Raw genomic sequence first — 16,293 nt, forward strand, 5'->3', positions numbered from 1 at the left:
TCTTTAAAAGGTTTTTGCTTATACTATCGTACATAATAAAATCCAATAAGATACAGCCTATTTAGACCATTGGAGACAGAAGGACAAAAGCTAGATGAGACTTCAAAACAAGATGATACTAAATCAGTATTACCTATTAAGATGTCATTTTCTCCAAAATAGCTGTTCCTATCATCCAATCTTCTCTGCCTCATTTCTGTTAAGCTCTTTTTCTGTCAGTAGCTGTCAGTTTGTCTTCTTCATTTTGTTCTCTGCTCCATTTGTTGTGGCCTCCCCGCCACTATTTCTGGGTTCTTTGTATTTTTCTTTTTTTAGAATATCCTGCAATACTTTCTGTAGAGTTGAATTGGTGGTTGCAAATTCCCCCAGTTCCTCTTTATCCTGGAAGCACCTTGTTTTTCCATCAATTTCCAGGGACAGTTGTGCAGGATATCTCAATCTTGGCTGGAGATTATTATCTTTCAATGCTTGAATTATTTCCCCCCACGCTCTTCGTGATTTGATGGTTTGTGCAGAGAAATCTGCTGTAATTCTGATGGGTGTTCCCTTGTAAGTGGTCTGTTTCTTGTCTCTGACAGCTTTTAATATTCTGTTCTTGTATTGAATTTCTGGAATTTTTATTATTATATGCCTGGGTGTTGCTCTGTTTGGGTTGTAGGTAGCTGGGGTCCTGTATGCCTCATACATCTGAGTATCTTTACCTTTTGCTAAATTAGGAAAATTCTCCTGGATTATTTCTGTGAGTAGCTTTTGTAGTTCACTTGTTTGCATCCCTACTTCTTCTTTTATGTTCTTAATCCTTAAGTTATGGATCCTCTTATCATCTTCTTGTCTTTGTATTATTGCTGTTTGTTTCTTTGTTATTTTTAAGAAGTTTTTCATTTCATTCTCCCATATTACAAGTCTGCCCTCCAGTTCAGATAGTCTGTCCTTAGTTTCTTTCAAGCTGTTATGCCAGTCTTCGATAGACTTCTTAGTATCTTGGTAGTCCCTTTGAACCTGCTTCACGTATTCTATGCTTTCTCTGTTTTCTCCATCAAACAATTCTCCCCTTTTTTTCTGTTCTTCCATTCCATCACCTGTTTTTTCTTGGGTGGTGCTTAGCATTTCTCTAACTATTCTGCATACTTCTAGCTTCAGGTCGTTGATAACTTCATTCCTGAATTGGTCTATGAGGCTGTCTATATGGTGCCTTATGTGTATTGGTGTGGTGTCTGCTATTGCCTGTTTCTCAGAATTGGGGGCCGAGGAGACTTTCTTGTTGCTGCCTCTTCCCATGCTGCCTCTTCTTCTCTGTTCCTTATATATGCAAGCTTATATAAGAGGCCCAGCTTCTCTCCCAGTCAGCCACAGCCTGATCGAATTGCGCCAGTTAGGTGTTCCCGCTCACCGCTGCGCACCAGGGAGTTACGGACCAGGCAGCCTACGCGTCTCCCCTCCCGGCCACCGTCAGGCTCTGGGATCTGGGTTGGGACAGCCTACCAGGTCCGCCGGCAGCGTCACGCAGGCCAGGCACTTTTCACCAATCCCACCCGAGAGGGGGATGTGTGGCTGGAGTCACCACCGCGCCCTGCTCCCGCAGGACTGCTCAGGCCCAGAAAGTCCTCTGCTGGAGTCAAACTGTGGTAGAGTGTCAGTTTCTCTCACTCACCTCACCATAAATCAGTGCACGCCTCCCTGCCGTTCGCAGATTGCCGTTCTCAGAGCTTCTGCACGTCTCTCCCCTTGCCGAGCCGCTGTAGAGGCAGCAAGCCGCTGCGCGGCGGGAAACCCAAATCGCAGCTTACAATGGCGCGGTTCCAGCCTCCACACTGAGTCTTTTCTGTTCCTGTTTTAGCACCAGGACTGCATTCCAAGTTGGCTTCTCTCAGCTCAGTTCGTTCCTGAGTCAGCAGAGCATATCTCCACCTGCTTATGTCTCCTTAGTCCGCACCATTCCTGGCTTCTGAGCCGAGTCTTTCAGAGAGCCGCCGGTAGTTGCTGTTACCTGTCCGCCATGTTCTCCCGGAAGAGCACTTTCATGTTTCTTAAAATATCCCTGTGTGTTAAAAGCTTTCCCACATTGCTTACATACATAGGGTTTCTCTCCAGTGTGAATGCTTTCATGTATTTTACAATTTGCCCGTCTGTTAAAAGCTTTCCCACATTTATTACATACATATGGTTTCACTCCAGTGTGAATTATTTCATGTTGCTTAAAAAGTCCAGATTTGGTGAACCCTTTTCCACACTGCTGACATACATAGGATTTCTCTCCACTGCAATATTTTTCATGGATCTGAACACTGTGGTGTATTTCTGCTTCTTTCATATTCACATTACCTTCTGCAGTAAAAAGGAATACTTCTTTACACTGATTCCAAGATGTTTGTCCGTAGGATTTCCCTAGCTTGTCATTTCTGTAAAGAAAAATCACATATTACTAAGTTTTTATTGGAGATTTGAACAAAATTGTTTGCATTCTCACTGTATGAATCCAGACTTCTTATGTTTCACTTTTGTATTTCATTAACTATTTCTATGAGCAGCATACGTAACCATTGTCTTTAGATTTCTTACTGTTTTTTTTCACTTTGAAAGTGGTATCATTTCTACTTATTTTGTTTTATTTTAGTCTTTCCTTACATTCAATAAAAAAAAAGAAAAATTCACAGTGAAATGGGTCTCAGTTTAATGACTGCATTAATGTCAAGTTCTGCTTTTAATGCCTGCTAAGAAATTCTGAACATGAATTAACAGAATGGCCTTATAAGACATGTTGAAAACAACCATTCCCAAAAGACTGGTACACACTTGGAAATCTTAAAATTTGGTACCTTTTGAAATGCAGAATCTTTAGCTTCACTTTGGGCATTGGTAGATATGTGTATCACATACAGATTATTCTGATACATTTGCCCATCACAATCTCCCTTCTGTCCTTAACCTGTAGTTCCCTTTTCCATATGGCCAGTCTTACTTTTCTCTATTAACTTTTTCATTTCATTCCACAACTTATATTTTGGTTTCTCATCTAAAAGAAACCCTGTGACCTTTTAGATTTTATAGCTGAGCTATTTCACTGAATTGATGAGAGAAAGAACCACCTATTTCTTATGGCAAATGACATAATATTATTTATTTTTTGACATCATATAACACATTTTTTTCTCTTCCATGCTGGGAATGAACAACAGCTATTACCATAAAATCTATAGCTTTTTAAATGTGTTTTAAGAGATTTTCGCTGATCATTAAGCTGTGAAGTTTGAACTTGGATTTGCCACTCTGCAAAATCTGATTCCTAGTGTGCTGGATTTACAAGAATGCAGAATCACAGAGAGTCTATTAACATTTTCCTTCTCCACAAATCCAGGGATAGATAGCTAAGCTTCTTCACGGCATGATCTATTATAACTTGATCCGCTTTGTATATGAGTAAGCTTGTATCAGTATTTTATGTGGATTTTGAATTTTTAAAAATATATCCAAGATAAGTATGAGGGGATCAATTTCTAGAGACAAATGCACACTGATATTCAGAATGAGTGCACTTAACATTCCACCAGCCTTCTAAGAATTTTAGTCAGAATGGCTGATTCTTTAGAGCATGGCTTGGAAACACAAGCACTCTGTTTTACTTCAAATTCTATTGCAATCGTAGAAATTTTTAGATAATGAATGTGTTGTATTCACATGTATATATGGGTAGAAAAACGGAAGGGAGAATATCATAACTCAAAGTGCATGCCTTTCATACACATCTATATGCAATGTCATACATTTTCATGATTTAATTCCCTCATTATACATATCCTAGCTTATACGACTTCGGAGAATATTACTGACAATAAATTGAATGGTGCCTCATTTGTTTGGTTGTCATTTTGCTGCTGACTCACTAATTACTCAGGAACATTCCTTCTCCTTGTGAGTGTGAATTACCTTAAGTATCTCCAGTAAATTTTGCATTCTTTTTCAGCTTCCTGGATATCCCCAAGTCCTCCTGAATTGTAGACATAGAAATACCAGTGCTCATTAGAATAATACATACCAATTAATAGATTTTGTTTAGAGTTATGATATAATGTGTCATTCTGAGCTATTTTTAAAAATATTTTCACATTGTTTTTAATCAAACAGCACTAATGAGTGACATAAAACATTCTGACAGCATGAGTGAAAAAAGTATTTTGTCCTTACCAATTGCAGTCATGTTCCGAAAGGTTTCGCCCATCACATCTCTGTAGAGGTTCTTTTGGGATGGACTCAGCAAAGTCCACTCCTCATTGCTGAACTTCACAACCACATCCTCAAAGGTCATCACCTCCTAAAGGACCATACATATATTTCTCACACAAAGGTTGAGACACCAGGTTTGTGATATCTTAAATTCTCTCCTACAAATCTGAATCAAAAGCAAAGTGTGGTGGTGCATATCTACAATCCCAGCACTCAAAAGGCTAAGACAAGATGGCTTCGGAGAGTTTGGGCAATTCTAGGCTCCATAGGGTGTTCAAATCCAGCTGATATACATACAGAAAGCTTGCCTCAATAAAACAAAACTAATAAAACCAAACAAAACAGCTGAATGAAGACTGATTTCTTCAAATTTAAATCCATGTTTTGGTCATTAATTTTGTGTATATACACATTTTTGAAGACAGCAAATTTGATGATAGATTGCAACTCACTGCTAATGTAACAGTGAAATAGGACCACTGATTCTTGTGCTGAGTCACTGCAAGATTCCCTGTATACTGTCTCTAAAGCAGAGCTCACAGTGAGAAGCCTGCAGAACCAGCATCCACAAAGCACAGAGGCAGATAAGTATCCCATCAATCAACTGGGAAGCCAAGCAAGGACCTCCCTCCTGATAAGTGGTGGCAATGTGGCAGACTGTGGCCCATCCAGGGGGCAAACCAGCAGCAGCTCCTAAGATCCACGCTATGTGGGAACTTAGGATGCTGTGAAACCAAACAAGCAGCCTGTTTCCCTACTAAGCAATAGTGAACCTACTGATGCACGGCCTAGAATCAAACATCCCACTTCCCTACCCCTCTTCTCCTGTCACCCCCTCCCCCCATTAGCAAAGGGAACCAGAAATCTGAGCTTCTCCTGGGAAGCAAACCATAACAAATAAAGGGGACTTCCTTGTAGTATCTCTTTGAAGGCAAATATTTTTATTACTGTTTTGCCCTATTCTGATTAATGGTATTGCTCTATTCAATGTTCTGTTTTGATAAGTACTATAATGTTCTCTATTTCATCTCATTTTGATACAAATGTTTGAAAGAACAACTATTATAAAGATAATAAAATATGTTGTGATACCTATTACTGTTATCCCAGTAACCTGTTGTGAAGTTGTGTACCAACTTCACTGTATGATCTTAGTTGGCCTTATTCCGCCTTGTTGTGTTGTAATTTACCACTTTCAAAATTTAAAAAAAGAAAAAAAATCTCATCAATCACTTTGATAGGCTACAGATAATGTGTCTTCAAATCTCATTTAGGCCAGTGAGTACTTTGTTCTTAATATACTCCAGCAGCATTTTGAAACATGAATTTGGTTTCATAGAACAAAACATAAATAACATCCAATATGGTACACAAATAATAACTCAAATGTTAGTGGAAAATACTGTTTTTAAAAAATAAGTATATAAAATGGAACCAGGCCCAAGCTGTAATTTACAGCTCACTGTCACCAAGCGATCACTTTCAATTCAGATATAAGAAATATATCTTGGGAGGCTGGTGAAGGAGTTCTTCCTTGAATTTTGGGCTATCCTAAATTACAGAGCTGTATAAAATAGAGAAACCCTGACTGAGACACCCCACAGACAAAGTGAAACTTGCAAAGAGAATGCATAAGACACCTTTGGTTTGTTTTTAAAAATTATAGCCATACAATCCCGAAAAATGCCAATAGTGTTCAACACTTTCTGAGAAACAATGTGGATATCTTCCATACTACACAGAAAACACTTTCATAGTTGGGTATTTAGCTCAGTGGCATGACCACCTTCCTAGAAAGCATAGGTCATGAGTTTGATCCTTGGTACAAAAAAATCCAAATTTTACCTTCATGACATTGGAGCATTAGAGATAATCCAAATTAAATCTCAAGTATGGAACAAAAAATAAATGGGTTGACAAGGACGTGAAATACTGATTGTTGCCAGAGCTGGTGTTGATCACCTCAAGGAAGCAATCAGAACCCAACTTTAACTTCATACTTACTCTAAGAACTACCTGAATTTCAGTGAAGACCCTCTCTGTTGTATGTCCTGCTATTGGCTTCCTGCATCCTGTCAGTCACTTGCACATCCTTTCCATGCTCCTCTGATCCATCCTCAGCAGGAAACCCTTCATGCCAAACTATTGATATCACTACAAAATTTCTATTTAGAGCATCTCCTTTACACCACTTAGTAAAGTCCATTGCAGAGCATTTCCAAATTTAAACTGTCCATGAACAAACAAACGACTAAATCAGCACTTAGTAAAGACCATTGCAGAGCATTTCCATATTTAAACTGTCTATGAACAACCAAACTACTAAATCAGCTCTTAATTCAGATGACACCCCGATTCCTTTCCATTTAGAACGATATGATGTGTATATGTCCCTGCAAATGCCTATATTTTGGCATTTTTTGATGGGAATTTAACAGGTAGCCCTTTCTGGAATTTGTCCTTAATAAATTTTTACTCTGTCCTTGATAACACTTTCATATTTGCTTCATTTTTCTCAAACTTCAAAACTCTATGGCTGTGCTCACAAACCTAGTCTGTGAGCAGGGGTGCCACATAAATAATTAAGTATGTTCAGAAATTATTTTGCACTGTTCTGTATAATACACAGGAGTTTACCAGGTGTTTGGGAAGCCTTCCTCTACTGAAGCACATTACTACACATCTCTGTATTCTTAGGACCTTTGCCACTACCTGTCATGAGGATGGAAATATGAGAACATACTATAAATATAGGAGACCACTATAAATACAAAAAAGCCACAGTTTAATTTGAGCCATTGTGACTATAAAGCCCTGCATTACAGGCATTAATGAACTTTGGACATTCCAGATCAGCTACTCTGAGGAAAGAGAGCAGAGACGTAGCTCATTACTGCTCTACAAGCTACAAAAAGCATCATAGTCAGGGTCTTCCCAAGCTCCTTCCAATGCTTAAGATTGTGGAGTTACCAGGCCAGCAGTGAATTTCAAAGATGATACTTGAGTCTGCTGCTGTCATAGTGGAGCCAGGGTTCTGGGGACCCCAAATCACCCTTGCCAACATCAAGAGGCAAAAGGGAGAGTGAATGACCCATGGCCAATGCTTGAGGACCTCAGGAGCTGAAGCTAACTAAATACCTGAGGCTCCAGACACCAGAACTACTCCTACATACTTGTAACTGGTTTCACCCAATCCACCCTATCTCTGGGCTCCCATCCACAACCTCACCCTTCCATGGCTCCAAGATCTCTCAGGTTCTTTGCTAATCAGGCCACAGGACATCAAAAGAACTAAATGAGATCCAGAAAGCATTTTGCTACCAGTATTATACTCAGAACAGGTAAATCATGATGAGACACCAGAAGAGACAGAGGTCACAGCCAGCAATGGCCTGTTGGATTGGACAGTTCATATAGCCTGCCCCTTCATCACTGATTGACTCCTGCTCTACTGCCCTCCTTCTGAGTCAAGAATAAACAGGGAAAGGAACCCTAACCCTGCAAGAGAGGATCCCAAATGATACACTGTAGTGCAGAAGCTTCTTGAGCTGCCATTCTTCTACAGTGGTGAACTCAGCTCGACAGAGGGGTGTTTCTACAGAAGAGCTTTACCTCAGGCTTTTAATTTTCAAATCCATTTGATTTCAAGGAAAAAAGAACACATCAACTAAAATTAAACTTCAAAACATGTTAATCAGGGGGCAACACTGGTATATACATTGCACATTGTCATACCCAGGTCATTCACATAGAGCACAAGACATCTCTAATCAATTTTCCAAACAGTACTGTTACAGGGACCTGAGTTATTTAAATAGTATTGGCAGGAGACAGGGCTAGGTCCCCCAAGGAGCCCATGCAGGAGACCAGATAGCTTGCAACTATGGGGAAGACTGACACCTCATGCTATGGGACAAGGCTGAAGACAAATAATAAGCAAATTCATCCATATCCTAAGGATTGATATTCTAAATAGTTCCCTAGCACTCTGAGGAAGTCAGGAGTCACCATTCAATGGAATGTATCCTGTTAAAGACTGACATTCTACATAGTTCCTGTCATCCTGATGACCTCAGTAGTCACCCTCCCAAACCCCTAAGCGAAGTCACAGCTGCCTAAGAATGCCTGCTTTCTATGTGACTCCCTTCCCTCTTTGTTCCCAATTTAATCAACTTTACCTGAACTTATAATCTTATTGGCTACCTTATCTCTGTCCCATCTTATGCCCATCTGCATTGTGAGTTCCTAGTTTTCCCCTCCTTAAACTAATTTCACCACATTATTTTACTCTATAAAGATCCCTAGAAAGGACAGTGTTTGGCAACCTCCTCAGGACCCCTTCTCTGTCTCAGGCAGCTTTCGTTCTCTCAATAAGTATATTCTTCTGTTAATTTCCGTTGTTCCTAAAATTCAGTCTTTGACTTTACAGAACAAAAACGTCATATCAGACATAGCAGACCAGGAAATTGATTTTGCTATAGCAATATCAGTATAAACTTTTCTCTTTCTGGAAGTCAGAGAAATCAGTTGTAGTTTATATTACACAATGTTGAACTCACCTTGCCAGGGATACTTGCATCAAAGGCCTTTATCCCTGCCTTTAAGTGCTGCTTCTTTTTTTGAAAGTGAACTGATCTGTAATTTTGGTTATGGTATCAACAATGCATTAAGGAATTGAATCAAAATATTTCTTATGAATGGCTTATCTCCAGCCATGGTGGAAGACAGATAGCAAAAATTCTTTGTTTTGATTTCTTCATTCAATCCAAAGGATGTACTTGAAAGAGTTTTGCCCTAGAAAATTTACAGGACCTCATAGTTGTAGTTCAAGGTGGAAGAAGGTGAACTCAGGGATGCTTACTCACATGGCCATTTCCTCTTTTCTCCTTGATTACAACATCCTCTTTCTTTCCCAGGGGCCTAAAGAAAATTCCCATTAGCTCCTAGCATGACATCAATGTCCCCTCCAAGCACCACATCCAGTCAAAAGTCACATATACCCATAACCCCATAGTCAGTCAGAAAAAAAAAGAAGCCAAGCCCTTAGTGACTGTGGGCTTGCCTCCACATTCTTTAAATAAAAGGCCACTTTTACATTCTTATATTCAGCTTCTCTATTGTGCTAAGCTACCTCCTCAGTAATATCAGTAATCTAACCCACTTTAAACCATTTTCACCACATGATTTTATTCTATAAAGTCCCTATAAAAGACAGAGTCCTTTGCTATCTGCTCAGAATCCCTCCTGTTTCTCTCAGACAGAAGCTTTCTGATAGGGTTTTTGGTGTAGTAAAGAAGAGAATATAAAGTCAAAATGGCCTTTATTCTAAGAATATGGAGAGAACCCCATGACCACTAGGGGTCTGGCTTTTTCTTCTGGATATGTGTGGGTGGCATAAATATAGTTTTTGAGTTGGGTGGTGCTTAAAGTTGGCATTGCTGATATGCAAGTAGCTGATTGAGATTCTTTTCTGGCCACAGGTATGTTGAATAGGGAAAAGGAAAGTGACTTCCAGGTAAAAGCCCTTGGTTCCACCTCCCACTCCCAAAATATCCTATTTAGAGCAAAATACTTTCACTTTCTCTCTCTCAATAAATATATTCTGCTCTTCAACTCTGTTGTTCCTAAAATTCATTCTTGCACTGTAGAGAACACAAACTCATACAAGACATAGAAGGTCAGGAATTGCATTCCACTTTATCACGGTATGGTTGCCTGTATTTCTAACTAACTCAGCTGTCTGTAACTTTAAGAATTGTTTATCAATTTGACTTGGAGTAATTGTAGCAAATAAATGTTCTTAATGGATATAGGGAAATATATCATTAAATTAAAAAATGTTTATCACAGTTTTTCTAGCTAGCATCAGCCAACATTTTCAACTTTCAAATATGTGGGAAAACAAAAACTAAAAACAACTCAGAAAATAGCAATCCTTTAGGGGACAGTACATCATTCACTGTAATTGCCATGTTATCTGCAGGTATTTCATAGACCAAAAAAGAAACATTGAGCCTCTTAATTAACAAGTATCAGTTTCAAAATGTGCTCATAGCACTGCATCACTGACAACTGCGAGTTTTTTTTTTATATGACTGATTGAACTCATGACCTTGTGCTCTCCAGGCAGCTCCTTGTATCACTGAGCTCAATCACCAGCCCAAACAACTTTATATACTAAATATGACTATTAACAATGTTTAATTTGCCATTGACATATTTAATTATAAATTTTGTAAACCTACATTTTCACGAATGAAATTATTTTCTTTCCTTGCAGTTTAAATTACATTTTTTTTTAGGTACCAAAGATCAAAGTTACATCCTAGCCCTTTCCAGGCAGGCATTTCTGCCTGCTGAGCTAAATCCCTGGCCTGTGTTAATATTTTTAATTGTATAAACATCAGTAAATTCACTCAAATACTATTGTGATTTTAGCACAGGATGTCAATGTAGAAAGAAATTGATATACAATGAGAGAGGAACTGGAACCTCAAAGAGTCAATGCAAAAAACTAAATACAACAATCACTGCTACAGGCCCAGCTGAAGAAAGCCAGAACTGAAGATGAAGATGCAGTGACCATGTCTACATGCTCCTGCAGAGAAAAACAACAGCTTGAAATGTACTACAGTTACCACAACCTCCTCCAGGAAGTTCAGATAGGCATCAATTACCATACTCAATGACCAGAACAACTGGATTATTGTTCTCACAAAATGCCTTGGCTCTTTCCACATAACTTTTCTGGCTGATTTGTTCCCCTGATGAATAATATTAATTAAGCAGCTATAAGCTTATAGGTTGATTGTAGTCTGAGACACATACTGTACCCACATTGTGGCTTTCCTGTATAAATGACCCCTGACAATAGGTCTTTGGCCAAAACACTGAAGACCACTCCTGAAAATCCAGGGATATTCTTCTCTCTTTTTTTCTAAGAAAATTTTTGATCTTCTTTTGGTTTGTAACTTCTTCACTTCTCAATGTTGTGAGCCATTAAATTTGGTGCATTTGCCATCAAACAGGGCAGGATTATATTTCTCTTATTTCAATCTAAATATGAAATGTCTGTTAAAGGCCATGTTCCAAAGCCTGGATTTCAAGCTGCTTGTTTGCCTTGAGCTTAACATTTCCATGAGCTTTTATAAGTCCTCCATTTAGTGAACTGCAAATGTATTGGAGGAAGGAGGTCACTGTTGTGCTGTAGCACTATAGGTGTCATTCCTAAATCTGTGTTTGTCACTGCCTCCTGCATGCCACTACATGGCCTTCCTTCTTCTGCATCATCATTCAATAATTCCCGTTTTGCATAAGTCAACTTTCACTCAGCTCTATTATTGATTTTTTTAAATAGTCTGTCTATCACCTTGGTTGTTCATTATTTTCATTTTAGTTTTTTGCTTTAAAGACATAGTCTCACTTTGGAGTTCTGGCCAGCCTTGCACTCACTATGTAGGTTAGGCTGTCTTTGAATACATGGCCATTCTCCTGTTTCAGCCTCTTCATTGCTGGGGAAAAGAGGTGGGCATTATAGCACATGGCATTTGTCTTTTTCTCCTCTCCTTTAAACTACTATTCTTTCATTTCAGTGGCACTGTCATTTAATCTTGGTGTTTGCTTGTGTCAGTAAAGGTTTCTGAAGCGTTGAGTTTGTGAACAACAGTACAGGAATCCAAGCAACCCAATTGAGAAATGTGGAATTTCATTAGATGGTCTCAGGACTACTTGTACACAGAACCCCCACACCCAGTTTCAAGATCTAAACAAGAGGCTTTGAACTGGAAAGTTACAGATGTTTTAAAAGATAGAATGACAAAAAGATCCAGTTGGAAATCATTTAGCTAGAATCTTATAATACTTTTTGGATGACAACTGTATTCTGCTTCTTCTGTTGAGCAGGTCAGTTTTTTTCTTTGGGTATAGCTCATTTTGCTTTTCTCCTGGGACTTCTACCCTGAGTGATTTTCCATTTTTCAGGGTAAAATACAGGGCACTAGTTAAACGCAAAGCTCAAGATGGCATCTATTATGACAAGGTACAACACAGCTAAAATTACAAGCCTCAATATTTTCTAGGGTAAAAACACACATATCTATAATCCCAGCACTCAAGAGCCTGACACAGGAGTGCTGCTTTGAGGTTAGGGCAATTCTGCACTCCATAAGGGGTTCAAGTCTAGCTGACATACATAGAGAAAACCTGTCTCAATAAAACAAAACTAAACTAAACAAATAAAACCAAACAAAACAGGTGAATGGAGACTGATTTCTTCAAATCTTAATTCCATATCTTGGGGATTCATTTTTTGTATATACACATTTTTGAGACAGCAAATTTGATACTATATTGCAACTCACAGCTAATGTAACAGCCAAATAGGAGCACTGATTCTTGTGTTGAGTCACTGCAAGAGTCCCTGTGCACTGTCTCTAATGCAGAGCTTATAATGAGAACCTATAGGCCCAGCATCCATAAAGCACAGATGCAGACAAATATCTCATCAATCACTCTGATGTAATACCAATGATATCTCTTCAAATCTCAATTAGGCCCCTAAGTCCTTTGTTCTTAATATACTTAAGCAGCATTTTGATATTTGAATTTGGTTTCACAGAACAAAACATAAATAACATCAAATATGGTACATAAATAATAACTCAAATGTTCACGGAAAACTGCTGTATGTAAAAAACATATAAACAATGAAACCAAGTGCAAGCTTCCAATTATACCTCAGTGTCAACAAGTGATCACTTTCCACTCAGAAAGAAGAAATATATCTTGGGAGGCTGATGCAGGAGAACTTCCTTGAGTTTGGGGCTAGCCTAAGTTACAGAGCTGTCTGAAATAGATAAACCCTGACTGAGACACCCCACAGACAATGTGAAACTTGAAAAGTGACTGCATAAGACACTTTTGGTTTGCTTTAAAAAATTTAGCCATACAATATAGAAAAATTCCACAATGTTCAACATTTTCTGAGAAAAAAGGTTGATATCATCCATAATATATAGAAAACACTTTCAGAGCTGGGTATTTAACTAGCAGCATGAAAACCTAACTTGGAAGCTTGAGATCATGAGTTCCATTCTCGGTACAAAAAAAAAATTAAAATTTCATCTTCATTATACTGGGTCCTAATTTGAGATTATCAAAACTAGATCTCAAGTGAAGAACACAGAATTCATGGGTTGACAGGGATGTGGAATACTGATTGTTAGCAGAGCTGGTGTTATTCACCTCAAGGAAGATATCATAATTCAATTTGAACTGCATGCTTACCCTAAGAACTACCTGACTTTCAGTCAAGACCCTCTCTGTTGTATGTCCTGCTATTTGCACACTGTGTCCTGCTGGTCACTTCCACATCCTTTCCATGCTCATCTGATCCACCCTAAGCCCTTCATGCCTAAACTATTGATATCCCTGCACAATTTCAATTTAGGGCATCTCCTTTACAGGAATTAGTAAAGTCCATTACAGAGCATTTCCATATTTAAACAATGCATATGATCAACCAAGCTATTAAATTAGCTCTTAATTCAGAGATAACACCCATATTCCTTTCCATTCAGAAGGATATCATGTACTTATATGTTCATGCAAATGACTACATTTAGGCATTTTTCAGTGAGAATTTAACAGGCACCCCTTTCTGAAATTTATCCTTAGCAAGCACACTTTACCCTGCCCTTGATGACACTTTTATATCTGCTTTTATTCTCAAAATTCAAACCTCTATGGCTGTTCTCACAAACATAGTCTATGAGCACATGTGTCACATGAAGTATATTCAGAAATTCTTTGCACTGTTATTTATCATACACAGGAGTTCACCAGGTGTTTGGAAAGCCTTCCTGCACTGAAGCACATCACCACACATCTCTGAATTCTCTTGATTTTGCCAACACCTGTCATGAGGTTGGAAATGCAAGAACATACCAGAAATTTAGGCAATCCCTATAAATACAAAAAAGTACAGGTTTAAGGAGTGCCATTGTGGATACGAGGCCCTGCATTACATACATATATAAACTTTAGTACATCAAGATTGCTGATCCCTGGAATGAGAGCAGAGACCAAGCTCAGTACTGCTGCTCCAGCTACAAAATGCATCAGAGTCAGGGGCTTCCCAAGCTGCTTTCTCTGCTCTGTATGATGGAGGTGCCAAGACAGTAGAAAATTTCAAAGATGATACTCCAGTCTGGTGCTGTCATAGTTAATTCAGGGTTCTGGGGACACAGAATCATCCTTGTTCCCAGTAGGAGAAAAAGGGAAAGTGGACGACCCAAGGCCAATGCTAGAAGAGCTCAGGAGCTGAAGCTAACTAAATACCTGAGTCTACACACATCAGAACTGCTTCTAACCACTTGTAACTGGTTTCTCCCAATTCCACACTATTTCTGGGCTCCCATCCAAAGACTCACAATTCCGTGGCTAGAGGGTCTCCCAGATTCTTTGCTAATCAGGCCACAGGACTTCAAAACCGATAAATGAGATCCAGCAAGCATTCTGCTCCCAGTTTTGTATTCCAAACAGGTAAACAATGTCTACACACCGGAAGAGACCCAAGAGACCTCCTGCCACAGCTCGCCTGATAGGACATTTCATATAGCCCGCCTCTTCATCACTGATTGACTGCTGCTCACCTGTCTTCTTTCTGAGTGAAAAATAAACAGGGAAAGGAACTCTTTCCTGCAAGAGAGGATCCCAAATGATAGACAGTAGTCAGAGACTTCTAAAGCTGGTTGTCTTCAACAGTGTTGATCTCAACTACACAGAGGAATATGTGTACCAAAGTGCCTTACCTCAGGCTTTTCATTTCCAAATCCATTTCATTTCAAGGATAAAAAGAAAAATTAAACTAAAACTAAATTTCAAAACATATGAATTGTGGGGCAACACTGGTATATACGTTGCACACTGTCATCCCGGATCATTCACTCAGAGCACAAGACATCTGTATTCAATTTTCCTAAAAGTACTGTTATGTGGAGCTGAGTTAGTTAATTATGATTAGCAATGAGACAGGGCTGAGTCCTCTGAGGAGCCCAACCAGAAACCCAGATACCTTGCAACTATGGAGAAGATGGACAACTCCTGCTAATGGCTAAGCCTCAAGGCAGAAGATCAACAAATTCACCCATATCCTAAGGACTGATATTCTAAATAGTTCCCTTGCACTCTGAGTAAGTCAGGAGTCACCATTCAAAGAAATGTATCCTTATAAAAACTGACATTTTAAATAGTTCCTATCATCCTGATGACCTCAGTAGTCACCCTCCAAAACCCCTAAGGGAAGATTCACTGCTGCCTAACAACGCCTGGTTTCTATGTGACTCCCTTCCCCTTTTGTTCCCAATTTAATCAACTTTACATGAACTATTTATCTTATTGGCTACACTAGCTGTGTCCCATCTTATGCCCATCTGCATTGTGAGTTCCCAGTTTTCCCACCCTTTAAACCACCTCACCACATGATTTTACTTTATAAAAGTCCTTGGAAAATACAGTCTTTGCCCACCCAGTCAGGACACATTTGCTCTCTCTCACACAGTTTTCTTTCTTCCAATAATTATATTATCTTTACTTCTGTTTTTTCTAAAATTCATTTTTTTTACTTCAGAGAACACAAACTCATACCAGACAGAGTAGACCTGGAGTTTCATTACCCTATAGCAATAACAGTGTAAAATTTTCTCTTTCTTGAAGTCAGAGAAATCAGTAAATGATTGTATTCTTAAATGTTGATCTCACCTCTTAAGGGACATTTGTATTGAAAGGCTTTATCCCTGCCTTTTAGTTCTGCTTCTGTTTTCTGAATGTGAACTGATCTGTAGTTTTGTTTATGCTATCTACAGTGCATTAAGTAAATGACTGGAAATTTTCCTTATGAATTGTTTACCACTAACCATGGGAGAAAACACATAGCAATAATTCTTTATCTTCTTTTCTTAATTTAAACTGAAGGATGTACTTTAAAGAGTTTTGCCCTAGAATAAATTACAGGACATCATGATGGTAGTTCATCAGTGTGAAAGGTCAAATCAGGGATGCTTACCCATATGG

The sequence above is a fragment of the Cavia porcellus genome, unplaced genomic scaffold (assembly GCF_034190915.1).
Source record: "Cavia porcellus strain 051 isolate PalLab524CR breed Dunkin Hartley unplaced genomic scaffold, mCavPor4.1 scaffold_50, whole genome shotgun sequence".
In the NCBI taxonomy this organism is placed as follows: domain Eukaryota; kingdom Metazoa; phylum Chordata; class Mammalia; order Rodentia; family Caviidae; genus Cavia; species Cavia porcellus.